The 12,928-nt window shown below is 37.9% G+C and overlaps 1 protein-coding gene across 5 annotated transcripts in view; it reads left to right on the top strand.

Annotated features, from left to right (window-relative positions):
- The window catches only part of syngap1a (synaptic Ras GTPase activating protein 1a), a 158,367-nt gene that overhangs the window by 67,135 nt on the left and 78,304 nt on the right, over positions 1 to 12,928 (top strand). The window contains exon 1 of one of the 5 annotated variants that reach the window (XM_053482452.1): positions 1,716 to 3,249. The exons of 3 other annotated variants lie outside the window; for them this stretch is intronic. The gene's annotated coding sequence lies outside the window, so the exon portion shown is untranslated. Of the gene's footprint in view, positions 1 to 1,715; positions 3,250 to 3,508; positions 3,609 to 12,928 lie in introns of those variants that run through there. One more of the 5 variants, XM_053482461.1, reaches the window with a different exon arrangement.

A 12,928-nucleotide genomic window follows, 5' to 3' on the forward strand; every position in this document is an offset into this window, starting at 1 on the left:
AAAAAAAGATATTAGTGGTCCATTTCAGGTCTTGAAGACTTATAGGTCCCAAGACATACAGTACACCTTCATAACAAGCTCAATATCCTCTGTGCAAACACAACAATATGGCTACCTCAAAATGACATACTAAATCTAAGTTCAGTCCAGATGTCTAGAATTTCTTTTCTTTTTTTGTTGTTGCCTGTTTTGAATGCCTGTAATCAATCCTCGCTGTATGTCTAGGGATTTTAATACACCATTAATAACTGCTGGTATTCAAATGATTATAAATATCCCAGCTAAAAAAAAACTGCACATCAACATTAAATGTGAAACAGTTTAATACCCGAGTTTCCGGCTCGTCTCTAATGTTGTCTTGAGATGCAGTAGGTCCTATACTTCCTCACGTGACCATCTAGCCAGATCCTACATTGTTCCGAACATTTCCTTCTTTTTTCGTTAATTTTAAGATGACTCCTTATAGTAGTGCAGGAATGGTGCCCTGGGTTGGCACCTCATCCAGGGTGTCCCTGAGTTCTCTGAACAGGATAAGCTAGATGGAAAATGAATAGATGGATGCATGACAAGCAATGCTGTCCTCCAATTGTTGGCTTTTGGAAGTGCACACACTCTGAGAGTTTACAGACAGGATCATATAACACAATTTTTTTTTATAATACTTGATGCTTCTTATCTCTGGATCCATGCTTCGTCTTTTTATATATATATATATATATATATATATATATATATATATATATATATGCATACGCATTTATACTTTTATCAGATAAAAAGAAACACATTTGCTAACATACAATTTCCAGCCCTTTTATGTCTGTAGTGTCTGTCACTTTTTAAAATTAAAACTTTTTAATGATCTTAACTGTCATTAAAAACTTGGCCAATTTAGATTTCACAAGAAAACACATAAATCTTAAAAAGTGTATTATTCTAACATGCTAAATTGTTAAGATATTTAACATGGTTTCTCAAAAAGCTAAAAAAAAAAAAAAATCTATAGTGTCAATAACTATGTTAAATTCATGTTGCAATATCTTAACAATTTTGCATTTTTACCAAAAACCAACTTAAGCAAGAATTTTTACAGGTCATATGCTTTTAGAAGCATACACCAAATCTAGTATCAATACTCATACGTAAATATGAATAATTAGCATTTTAAATGATTATTGTTTAAAGAGAGACATGCTGGAAAATAACCATTTTTGGGGTCGCGTATAAAATCATCTCTTCAATGACATCAATGAGATCTCTTCTTTTAAAAAAAAAAATATATATTTAAGATCATCTCCTCTTGACATTTTCAAGGAAGCAAGATTGTTCACTTGCATGTTGCATTAACTTCAGAAGTAGCTTCTTTGGCCAACACACATTTTATTTATTATATATAATATTTCCTTATTATATGTATAACATAAAAATGTGGGCTCTCACTTAATAACAAGCATCACAACACGTGAGTTTGAAATATATGTTGCACCTCTGTGATGAGATTCCTGTGGATGCAGAGTGTGTGTGTGTGTGTGTGTGTGTGTTGTAGTGGGAGGGGATTCCTCGTTCTCATCCTCGCCCCCCATCCCCATCCTCCTTCCCAGCACTGAACTCGGAACAGGAGACACGACGGTTTTTTTTTTTTTTTTTTAACGTGCATTCGCTCGAGCTCGCTCGCGTTACCACCTCTGGAGCTGCTGCGCGCGCGTGTGGTGGCTCCGCAAGAGCGCGAGCGCGCTCGCTCGCCTGCGTGCCTCCTCGTACCCTGCCCGCGTGTCACGCGGCGGAGGTGATGACGTGCCGGCGGTGCGCCCACCCACGCGCCGACGCACTTTCGACGCGAGATCGCGCGGACTCGGTGGCGGCGGACGCTCGGCGGAGCTGCGCGCTGTCGGTGCGCGTCGGAGGCTGCGGGGACGCTGCGGCGCGCATCTCTCGGTAAACAGCGGGGTGGAGAGACACAGAGAGAAGGAGAGAGTGAGGGAGAGAGAGGGAGAGGATGCTGCAGTCGGCACGCCGCTCTGCCCAGGGGAACTGTTCTCCTTTTCTCTGTTTTTCTTTCTTTTTTTTTTTATTTGATTGAAGAAAAAAAATTGAGCATGCATTTCTTTAAAAAAAAATAAGCGTTGCTTATAAGGCGTTGCGCATCGCATCCTGGTTTGGTGCGTATGGAGTAGTGGAGTGACCTGGACCATACAACATCTCTAATGTAAAAAAAGAAAAAAAAGTCAAACACATGTCCAAAAAATCCTGAATCCTGACATTTCAATTTATATCTATATTTTATCTTTTTTTATCGTTTATTGGATGCAAAAAGAAAAAAAAAAAACAAGGAGAAGATGAAAGCCTTCAGATTGGCATCAATACAGCACCTGGAGCCGGGAAGAGAGAGAAAAGTCATGGATGCTCGAGCCGGAGGAGGGAGGTGTGTGTATCTGTGTGTAATATCAGTGATTGGACCTGCAGCCGGATCAGGGACAGGGAATGGACAGACAGAACACTCCGCCTGAGAGAGAGAGAGAGAGAGAGACAGATCTCTTAACATCAGCATGTGTTGCACTGACGGATTGTTATTCATTTCTATGTATTTATTATTATCATTATTATTATTATTTTAATTTAAAATGTCAGTGTTTAAATGCTGCATGAAATATTTACGCCTGGCTAACAGCGGATGAGAGCGAGAATGAATAATTCATTAACTGCACTCATTTCTTTTAATTGCTTACGATACTAGAACACAAGCACAGTATACAGTACAAACCAGTGAACTTGCTCAACACCATCTAGGCCTTTCTCCAGAGCAACTACCTAAATGACCTCCCCCCTTAACACGTGAGTGACCATTGAAATCGTCAGATAGTCTTAATCTTATTGTAATTCTAATCAGACGTAAAAAAAAAAATAATAAATAAAAAAGCACTAAGCCTACTGTACAGTGAGGATCAAGCTGGACGTTTCGATGACAAACCACGTAAGGTTGTGCTGGTGACTTTTTGGCGTGGGGTTTGGAACACGTCCCGACACTGCTTTCTTACCCGACCTGTGTAAAAGTTTTATAGAACTGAGGGAAGGCAATGATGGATGTCTTAAAACGAAAGACTTTTTGGAAAGGCTTATTTATGCCTTGCTGAACTGCCGCTTCGTAGGCTTTACCCTCTGAGCTCCACAGACTTTCACTCGAAAAAGAAAAAATAACAGACGGACTAAACTAAGAGAAGGCCTGGGATCCTGAAGCCTCCTCTTTCTTTGGTAAGCCATCGCTGCAGTGTACTCTGTATACGGCTTGGTAGATTTTGTGGAAAATAGATGTGGAAAAAGTGTATATGTTTGTCATTGTGATATATAATGTTGTGCTGGAAGTCAAAAGTTTGGACACATCTTCTAATTCCATGTTTTCTTTCTGATTTTTATTGTTTTATACATTGCAAACTAATGCTGAAGGCGTCCAAAATCTGCAATAAGCTCCTCCTTTGAAGAGTTGATATTGAGGTGTATCTGCTGCTTTTGCTCTGTAAATCCTTCATAACGGCTCTAATCTGAGGTGCTGTTTGTTAATTGGTGATTTCTGAGGCTGGTGACTCTAAATGAACTTCTCCTATGCAGCAGAGGTAAGTTTTGATCGTCCTCTCCTTGGAAGGTCTTCTCGAGAGACAGTTTTGCGAATGCAATTGACATAAAACTGTTCTGATAGGAGCAAGTCCAAAACAGCTGACCTTCATGTCTTAAAATAACAACTGACTTTTTTTTTTGTGGTTGTTACCTAATTCCATATGTGTTATTTCATAGTTTCAAAAGCTTGAGTATTCTACAATGTAGAAAAACAAATCACAACACAAAAAAACATGGAATTACTGTAGAAGATGTGTGCAAACTTTTAACTGGAAATGTATCTGCACTCAGAAGGACCAGGGGAAGCAGTAAACCATCACAGAATATTGAGCCGAATTCTAAAATTAATGTAGCTTCATCCCTAAATATGACTCTACTGTAGCTAGATGTTTAGAATACATGCAGCTATAGTAAAATGCATTCAGGTGGATATTTCCAGAATTAACCCAGCTTAAATTCTTTAATCTGCCTAGTTGTTGGATCTGATCCAGTTCGAGTTCGAGTACTTTCAAGTGCTGAAATAATTTAAGTTGATATTCTAGAATCAGTTCACATATTTATTTTTATTTAAAAAAAATTCATTCATAGTTTAAGGATTAATTCATCTACATTTACAGGATAAACCATGCTAGATTCCATGAATAATTCCATCTTGATTTCCAAAATCAATCCATCTAGAGTTCCAGGAGCAATGCACCTAGGGCCAATACAGTTAGATCTCCAGAACCAGTCCAGCTACTGTAGGTTGGTAGAATCAATTTCGCTGGAGTTCCAGAATCAATTGCACTGGATGTTCAGAGTCAATCAAGCAGTAGGACTGGAATTAATTAAACTGGCCTTCTAAAATAAAATTCTGTAAGGATCTGTTGTTAGTCTTATCTGGGGAACTAATCCAGTTGGGCTTCTAGAATTATTTTACCTGAAGCTACAGAACTATTCCAGCTGGAGGTGCATTATCCATTCATCTGGAGATCCAGTTGAAGTGGATGCAGTGGTGGAGTCAAATAAAACGGATTTCTTCTTTGCCCTTCCCAACTAAATTGAATATGTTAAATAAAAAAATGTCAACCAGCACTGGTGAAATATAGTAAAAAAGAGTTGGGGTTTGGGTTAGGGTTATCCCTTAACCCCAACTCTGAATGAACCCCTCTATATTTTAGGGGTACAATCATTGACAGCATTGATTGTGAACTATTATCAAGAACAGTTTTGTAATGTATGAATAATATTTACATCACATGCCAATCAGTACCTGTTGGTTTGAGTTTAATGTGCACAGAAAGCTGTAACTTGCATTGCTATATACATCAAAAATGTTAAAGAAAGTTTGTGAGAGAATGCGGTTATTCATTCAGGCTCTGTTTAGTAGGAATTTCACAAGTCCGAATGCCCTATGGTAGCAAATAGTCACATATACATTACAGCAAAATGAAATAATTTCCTTTGCATATCCCAGTTAGGAAGTTCATGGGTCGCAGGGTCAGCCATGATGTGACTCCCCAGGAGCAGAGAGAGCTGGGGCCCACCAATGGTGTCTTGGCAGATCTGGGACTTGAACCCCTGATCTTCTTATCAGTAACCTAAAGACTTAATCTGGCATGAATAACCAACAACCAATAAACCACGACTTAGATAAACCTGAATAATTAACATGATTTTGTAACCAGCATGGGCGCCATAAGCCGATCATACAATAGCAACAATGCTAAATGATATCATTCAGACCATTTTGGGCTATGATGTATGATGTATCCATAATGATATATATCGTGTGCAGTGAAAAACTCTGACTTGGATAGCTCTGGCCGTGAATTGCTGTGGTGGGATTGGCTGAGTGACTTCACTGAATACAGTGTTTTGGAGTAATTCCCCCTCTGACTGAATAATGATAATAGTGCTTATTTTATTTTTAACACAAAGCCCAAGTCAATGCTGCTTTAAGGTTTTCATGAAGGTTAAAACACTTCAGCCTTAATTCACAAATGTGATGAAGTGAAATCTACATCTTGACTAATAATGTACTCTGACTGTTAAATAATCATTGAAATCCTTCCATGCTTTTTGTTTTTATTTCAGCTAATTCTTGTTCGAGACTGTGAATGAAAATGCACACTAATAACACCCACGGCATCTCTTAATTTAGCTGTCTTCGTCACTGCAGCGGATACTTTTTTAAGGCTTGTACGCAATATCACCTTGGACTAATGAGTGCGATCCACTGTAAGGGCTGGCTGTGCCAGAGGATGAAGACTGATAAGCCTCGTGCTTTTAATCTTTTGCGAGAAGTACAAATACTGCTTTTATTGTTATTGTTTCTAGAGGATGAGTTAAAAGTGTCAAAAGGATAGACATTTGGACACTTTCCGTTTACTTAAGAACAAATGAATGTATAGTTTGACTGGTAATTTGTGTCAATTGTGTAGTCTGTAACAGTTAGTATTTACACTTCTCACTTTATATGTACATACCTACATTTTTTTTTTTTTTTTGACTTGGCATCTGTTAGCACAGTTGGAAATTATTTCAAATATAGAAAGTGTTTTCACCGTACACAATATGTGCAAACAAACAACACACTAGAAAAAAATATATACCATATTCTGAAAATAAATTGCCCCTTTTACGTACAATATCATGTCATGACGAGTTGAAAAAAAGGTTGATTTTATCGTCCAGTCAGGTTGGACTTGAACTGTGAGCAATCATGAACATTTACTTCTGCTTGAGATCTTCTGATGATACCAATCATGCTCTCAAAGAAGAGTATCTTGACTTAACATGGTGATCAATTGGGCAATCTACTTTTTCTACCTTTTTAACCTTGACGTCAACCAACCATGAAAAATTCTACATTTTTTTCGCAACTGTTTGCAATATTTGCTCACTACATTTGTATAGTTTTTCATGGCGAAGAATAAAAAACTTTTTGGCATTTGATAATTTGGTTCGTCCACATGCCATCCGACACATCGATGACTAATAGTAGGATATGGAAATGTAAAGGAGTCTAAGAGGATAAAGATGAAACACACCAGACGACGGACAAAAAAAATTCTATTTATTTGGCTCCAATAAACAGCCAATATATTATAAATATTTAATGATACTAACATTAACAAGCAACTAACCTAATAATTGAGGCATGTTCTAAAATAAATTTATGTTGACTGTGAGAGTGGAATTATTAGAACTAAATAGATCCACAGCTGCAAAAAAAGTTTGTCAGACACCTTCTTAATGTATAAAAAACTAGATTTTTCGTTTATTATAATGTTTGAAGTATAAGGAGACATAAGTAAGAGAGTAAGAGATGACCCAGAGTGCAGGGGCTCATTGACTGGGAAACATCCTTGACAGGATGCCGTATTGTCCGTTCTTATTTATTCATCCTCCACCTCCTCATTCATTCTGTCCTCTCTTCTTGTCTGCCCACTGTCTCAGTCCGGTCACCTCCCACCCTGTTTTCCTTATTCAGCCGCCCACCTGCTGTCTGCTCTGGGTAATCAGCCTCAGGTAGAAACCTGTCCCTACATAGCATTTCCTACATAGACTTCCGGTAAGGTGGCCGGGTGACCGGTTTAATTTTGGTGCCATGTGAATGCTAGTGAGCTTTCTGAAAACAGCAGTGGAATTTACATCAGGCACTGAAATGTTCCTTATAAACTGATATGAACTTGTATCAAATGTTTAGTAAGAATATATATATATTTTTTTTATATGCACGCAGCAAGGTCAATGAGCACATGTAGGCTAGAAAAAAATGATACCGATGCACAACACTTCCACGGCAACGCTGTTTGTCTATTCATAGTCCAGGTCATGTCCGCCTTCACCGGCTCTCAACAAATCACCAAAACAATTTTAAAACCAAATACAGGTATAACCGCTCACTCATTACCCACTCATTCCCTGCCACGCCATAGTCACTCACACAACATCATTTCACTAATCATACTGATCTGGACCTGGACATGGCCTGATATTCTAAACAGCACACTAAATGAACAACACTCTGGCTACAACGCCTAAGCTGCTCGAAATCACACGGAATGAAATTCAGCAGCACAAGAGTAACCGCACAAGCAAAGTTAAGACTGATTAAAGTAGGCTATGTTTTCTAGGCCGCCTATTACTGTTTGCTTTGTCACTTGAGCACGAGGAGCATAGTTTTGGTTAAAGCTGCATAACGGGAAAAAATAGATAGACAGATAGATAGATAGATAGATAGATAGATAGAAAATCAGACAAAGAAATGTAGGAAAATAAAAATAGTATGATGTATACTATATTAATATAATATTAATAATCAATATATAAGGTACTAGCACTAAGTTTTTATTTTCCTGAAGTCTGTATACATTTTCTTTGGCTGACTCTATATAGAGAAAGCACGGACGTTAACAGGTTTGATTCCCGGCTTAGGGTCTGTGTGCTTGGAGTTTGCATACGTACTTGGTGGTTTTCCTCCTCGTACTCCGGTTTCCTCCCACAGTCCAAAGACATGCAGTTTAGGCTAATTGACGTTCCCCCCAAAAAAAAAAAAAAATCCCTTTCCAACTGTGTTTGACTGAGGGCACTTAGTTATCCGCCTAGTAACCCAGTGTGTACTGTAAGTCTCTATCCTATGACGTAAGCTTCAGAGTACTATTTGTAAGACGCTCTGGATAAGAGCGTCTGCCAAATGCCTAAATGTAAATGTAGTCGGCCTACAGAGGTTCCCAGATCGATGGATGGACATATATGGAAGATCTACTCCAACACAGTAAGGGAAGAAATTCAGCCTGAGTTTATGTAGATAACGAATTGTACTTTATAATTCACAGTATAATCATTGTATCCCACATGGTTTTAATACACCTACGTAGTTTACATTAATGTAAAGATTATACATTTCTTAATGTTAAATCAGCCAGTTAAGCAGCAATTGACTTGAATTATTAATGCATTGAATGAGCTACTAATCTGTACAATGCTTTAACAACCCACTGAGGCCATATTTGGGAAAAAGTATACATAATCAATGTGAGAAAAAGTGTCTATATAGAGGTGGTGATGGGGTAGGAAGTGATAATCCAGTCATTAATTTCAGGATAATCCGGATTAAGTGTTTTTTTTAAAGTAGCAATGCACAATTAATCACATACAATTGTAAATCGCAGTATGGACCTGTGTTATCATTTAATCACAAAAGGATGCAATTTATTACAGGTAACATGCGCATAGTCGAGAATGTATGTCGACTTTGGCAATGATTTAGGTATTTGTTCGTTTTTAAAAAATAATCATATTTAGGCGATAAATAAATATCAGGTTGATTTGTGACATTATTTGCTGATAGCATAAAGAAATAGGTTTAAATACATAAATTGTACATTTAATAAGTAAATATCGCAGTTTAATCACAATCGCAAAATGTGTCAAATATTAGTAATTTAGGTTTTTTGATCAAATCGTGCAGTCCTATTTCAAAGCTTTATAATTAACGCAGTTCGTTTAAGCTTTAAAGATATTATTAAATCTACTAAGTTTTACAGTTATTACCCCAAATTAAAGCAAAATGAACACATTTGATTTGTTTTGCAATTTGGAGCAAAATGTAGACATGTAGGTTTGGAAACTTACCTAATAGATTTGCAATTACTGATCAGGCAATGAAACCCTTTGAGCCTGGAAAACATGTAACAAGCAGGAAGGGAGAGCGAACATGTAACCTCTATGCACACAGACCCCGAGGGGGGAATCGAACCCACACCATGGAGGTACAAGGCGACAGTGCCTTACCCTAACCACTATGCCAGCATATCACCATACGTAGGAACACTGATTTTTAACCAGAAGGCATCTTCTAAAATGCTTAATAAGTCTTGACTTATTTAAATGTTTTCTTATAGACATTAAGCATTAAGCGTTAACACTGTGGCCAAATGACAAGCAGGACTGCATCATAATATGTTATTAAGGTGCATTTAGAATTTGTAATTTTCATTGACTAATGAGTAAATTAAAAGCTGCGATAGAAGACTCATAATGCTACATAGTAAGTAGTGATCTGATACTATCGCTTATATTACTAATGTACATTTCATTAAGGATTAATGGATTAGATGTACTGCATAGTGTGAAAGTTAAAGTTTGAAATCCCTAAGGCCTGTTGCTGCCATGCTAGCAAATTTGGTTTAGTGGTTTAAAAAAATGGTTTAGTAGTTAACACTGTCACCTCGCACCTCAAGGGTCTGGGTTCGATTCCACCCTGTGTGCATGGAGTTTGCATGTTTTCCCTGTGCTTGGTGGGTTTCCTCCCACGGTCCAAAGGCATGCTAATTGGCGTTTCCAAATTGTGTCCGAGTGTGTGATGTGTTCATGTGCGACGGATTGGCACACATGTAGGCCACCTTGTCCTCTAAGCCACCTGGGATAGGTTCCAGGCCCCCTATAGATGATGAGTGAGTAATTAAATGCAAAAGAAAAACTGTACACCCACACGATCTAAGACTTGTCAGACTATAGTCTGTCATTTTGTGGTTAAATAGTTGTTTCAGTCATTCCAGAAGTTCTGACTTTAATATAGTGTTTAAAACAATCAGAGTGACCAAGCATAGATCCTGTTAAACCCTTTATTGCTTTAATTATCGGAAAAGTCCATTGAGTGGTTCCGACTGCAATAAAACAAACATAAAATAAATGTGTTAAGAAATTAAAGAAATTGGCCTGTTTCTGTTCTGAATAAAGAAATCGGAAATAAATTGTATTAGAAATTGTACAATTTACTTATTAAATAGCCAATTAGATTTTGCACTAATATGACCTCATTTAAGAAGACACCTTCCCGCAGCTTATTGCTCAGCATTGCTGTTCTCTGGAGTTTATGCAGACACAGACAAAAATGCATTATGTGAGGGCTATTTCAGCTGGAGCATTAACACACATCCATTACACACACACACACACACATGCTCTGAGGCCTGTGTTCACTTTGTATAGAAAGGGTAAACTACAGTATGGGACCTTTAATTTCATCAGTGGCTAGACTTGTGCTTTGGGAAATTCTGAGTTCAATCGTAATATTTCATAATGTTTCTGTTCTTCTATACAATCTCCATAGGCACAGCCATAACTCCAAATGTCCCGGCACTAAAACTGAATTATCGTCAATGCATTGCTGGGGCAAGTAAAGGTTTTAGTCTGCCGCCCAGTACAATGACTTGGTCCCCTAGAAATGAGAAATGGAATTGGCTGGAAAAATGGTCGAACTAAAACATAGTTGAATCAAGAAAATATTTAAAACATCGAGAGAAAGAAAAGCAAGTACTGTACTGAAAAGAAGTTCCTAATGAAGAACATTTGGTCTGCACTTCGCAAAACAGATAGACAGTTCTTAGATTCATCTATGAGCTTTGGTGTTCTGTCCTTACATTACATGGAAAGAGATTTTAATTGAGTCTCAATATCTTTCACAATGAGACTTCCTGTAGCAAGAGAGTGAGAGAGAGAGAGAGAGAGAGAGGGGGAGAGGGGGAGAGTTATACCAGCTTTTTGCATAAATTGTGTTTCCCTCTGTTTCCCAATACCTGCATGATCCTCCTTCTCTAAGTATTGTCTGTCATCCATGCACGCTAATGTAAGTCTCCTACATCCATTAAAGTCTCTTTAATACCGTAGTAAATGCAATATAAAGTTTCTTTCCAAGGCTTTTATGATTCACAGCTTTGTTGTCACTGTCCTCCTTGCTGCAAAGAGGACTGGCAACTTGTCACTTTTTGGGAGACTGAAAAATTTTAATAGCACTTAGCCATTTGTTACACCCTTTCGAATAGCGAAGAGCGTGTTTCATGTAATTCAGATCGAATTATTTTGGTGTGAAGTCGACAGAGTGACAGATTAAACATTAGCCGCTGATTCATTTTAGAAACGAACGTCTTTATTCTTGGCGAAGAAACTCCAATAGCTTTCTTTTTCGATAGGATATCCATTAGGACCTTTTACAAAGAATACAAATAAATAAATTATATAATTCATATAACCACACTTATGGGATGCACAAAAGGTTGAAAATTGAGGTGACTACGGCAGGTTCCTGCTTTCTCCAGTCAGGGGAAAAAAAAAAAAAAAACGGAATCTGATGCTACAAATCATACAAAACATACAGATATACAGAGTGCATTCACATCTATCTATCTATCTATCTATCTATCTATAAATGCAAAGCGTTTCAGTGATACAGTCTTGTGCAAAAGTATTGACCCCCCCTCCCCCCATACTCCATATATTGCTTCCAAAGCCTCAGATTTCCTTGTATGTGTAATGTAGTTTTGAGGACTACTTCTCCACGTTTCCTGATGGAGTTTTTTGCTTGTCAAGCCACATAGTTACCTATGAACCACTCCAGCATCTAATTTAAGGTATAAACCAGTGAGAAACATGTGCAGATGTTCGTACAGATGATCAGACGATGATTAGTTATACTGGTGATGCTGAAGGCTGAGTGGTTGGAACAGACGAGAGGGGAAACGAGGTCGCCGCTGAGGTTGTTACCTAAAACGAGCAATTTTTGTTTTGCAGCCTGTCGCAATCAAACATTAGTTCTCATTTCTTTGATTTGATCTACATCACTGAATTTCAATTAAGATAAAGAAATTATGATTTTTATTTTTTTTTGCACAGCGCTGTATTTCTCCGGGCCAGACAGTCAGATACGGCATTTCTATATACTGTATACCGTATTATCGAATTTCATTTCTGTGGATCTGGCACCGCTTGGCTCCTGTTAACATTTCGAAATATATCTTCAATGAAGATGCAATTTTTCACCATCATTTGTCAATCGTTTTTGTCCTAAGGGTTTTTTTTTTTTCCTCTTCTTTTTTCCGCTCTCAATTTCCACAACCCTTAGGATATCTGATATATAATTCATATATGATCTTTAGGGGGAACACACACACACACACACACACACACATACAGTACACATCTGTGTGTGAGAGCCAGATCCTGCTGGCATGCAGTCTGTCATCATACTGTACCTGACAGGAAAGGAGAGGATTGAAAGCTCATTCTCAGCCCCGGTGTGTATTATCTCGGCGTATTAGTTGTCTATGGAAGTAATGGATTGGAACCGTATACAGTATTTATAAAACCATTTATCTGTCCTTCTTTTATCATGAGCTGTCCCATCTGTCTTTGCATTTCGTATGACTGGGGTTGGAAAATGTGAACATGCCTTCTTATATCCTTCCCTGAGAGACCTGTTGCGCGGTGACGCTCGTCCTGAATGCTCAGGGTTATTGTTATTGCTGTACTGATTTTGTACACCCACTCTGAA

This window comes from Clarias gariepinus, chromosome 2 (assembly GCF_024256425.1).
Source record: "Clarias gariepinus isolate MV-2021 ecotype Netherlands chromosome 2, CGAR_prim_01v2, whole genome shotgun sequence".
NCBI classification, from domain to species: domain Eukaryota; kingdom Metazoa; phylum Chordata; class Actinopteri; order Siluriformes; family Clariidae; genus Clarias; species Clarias gariepinus.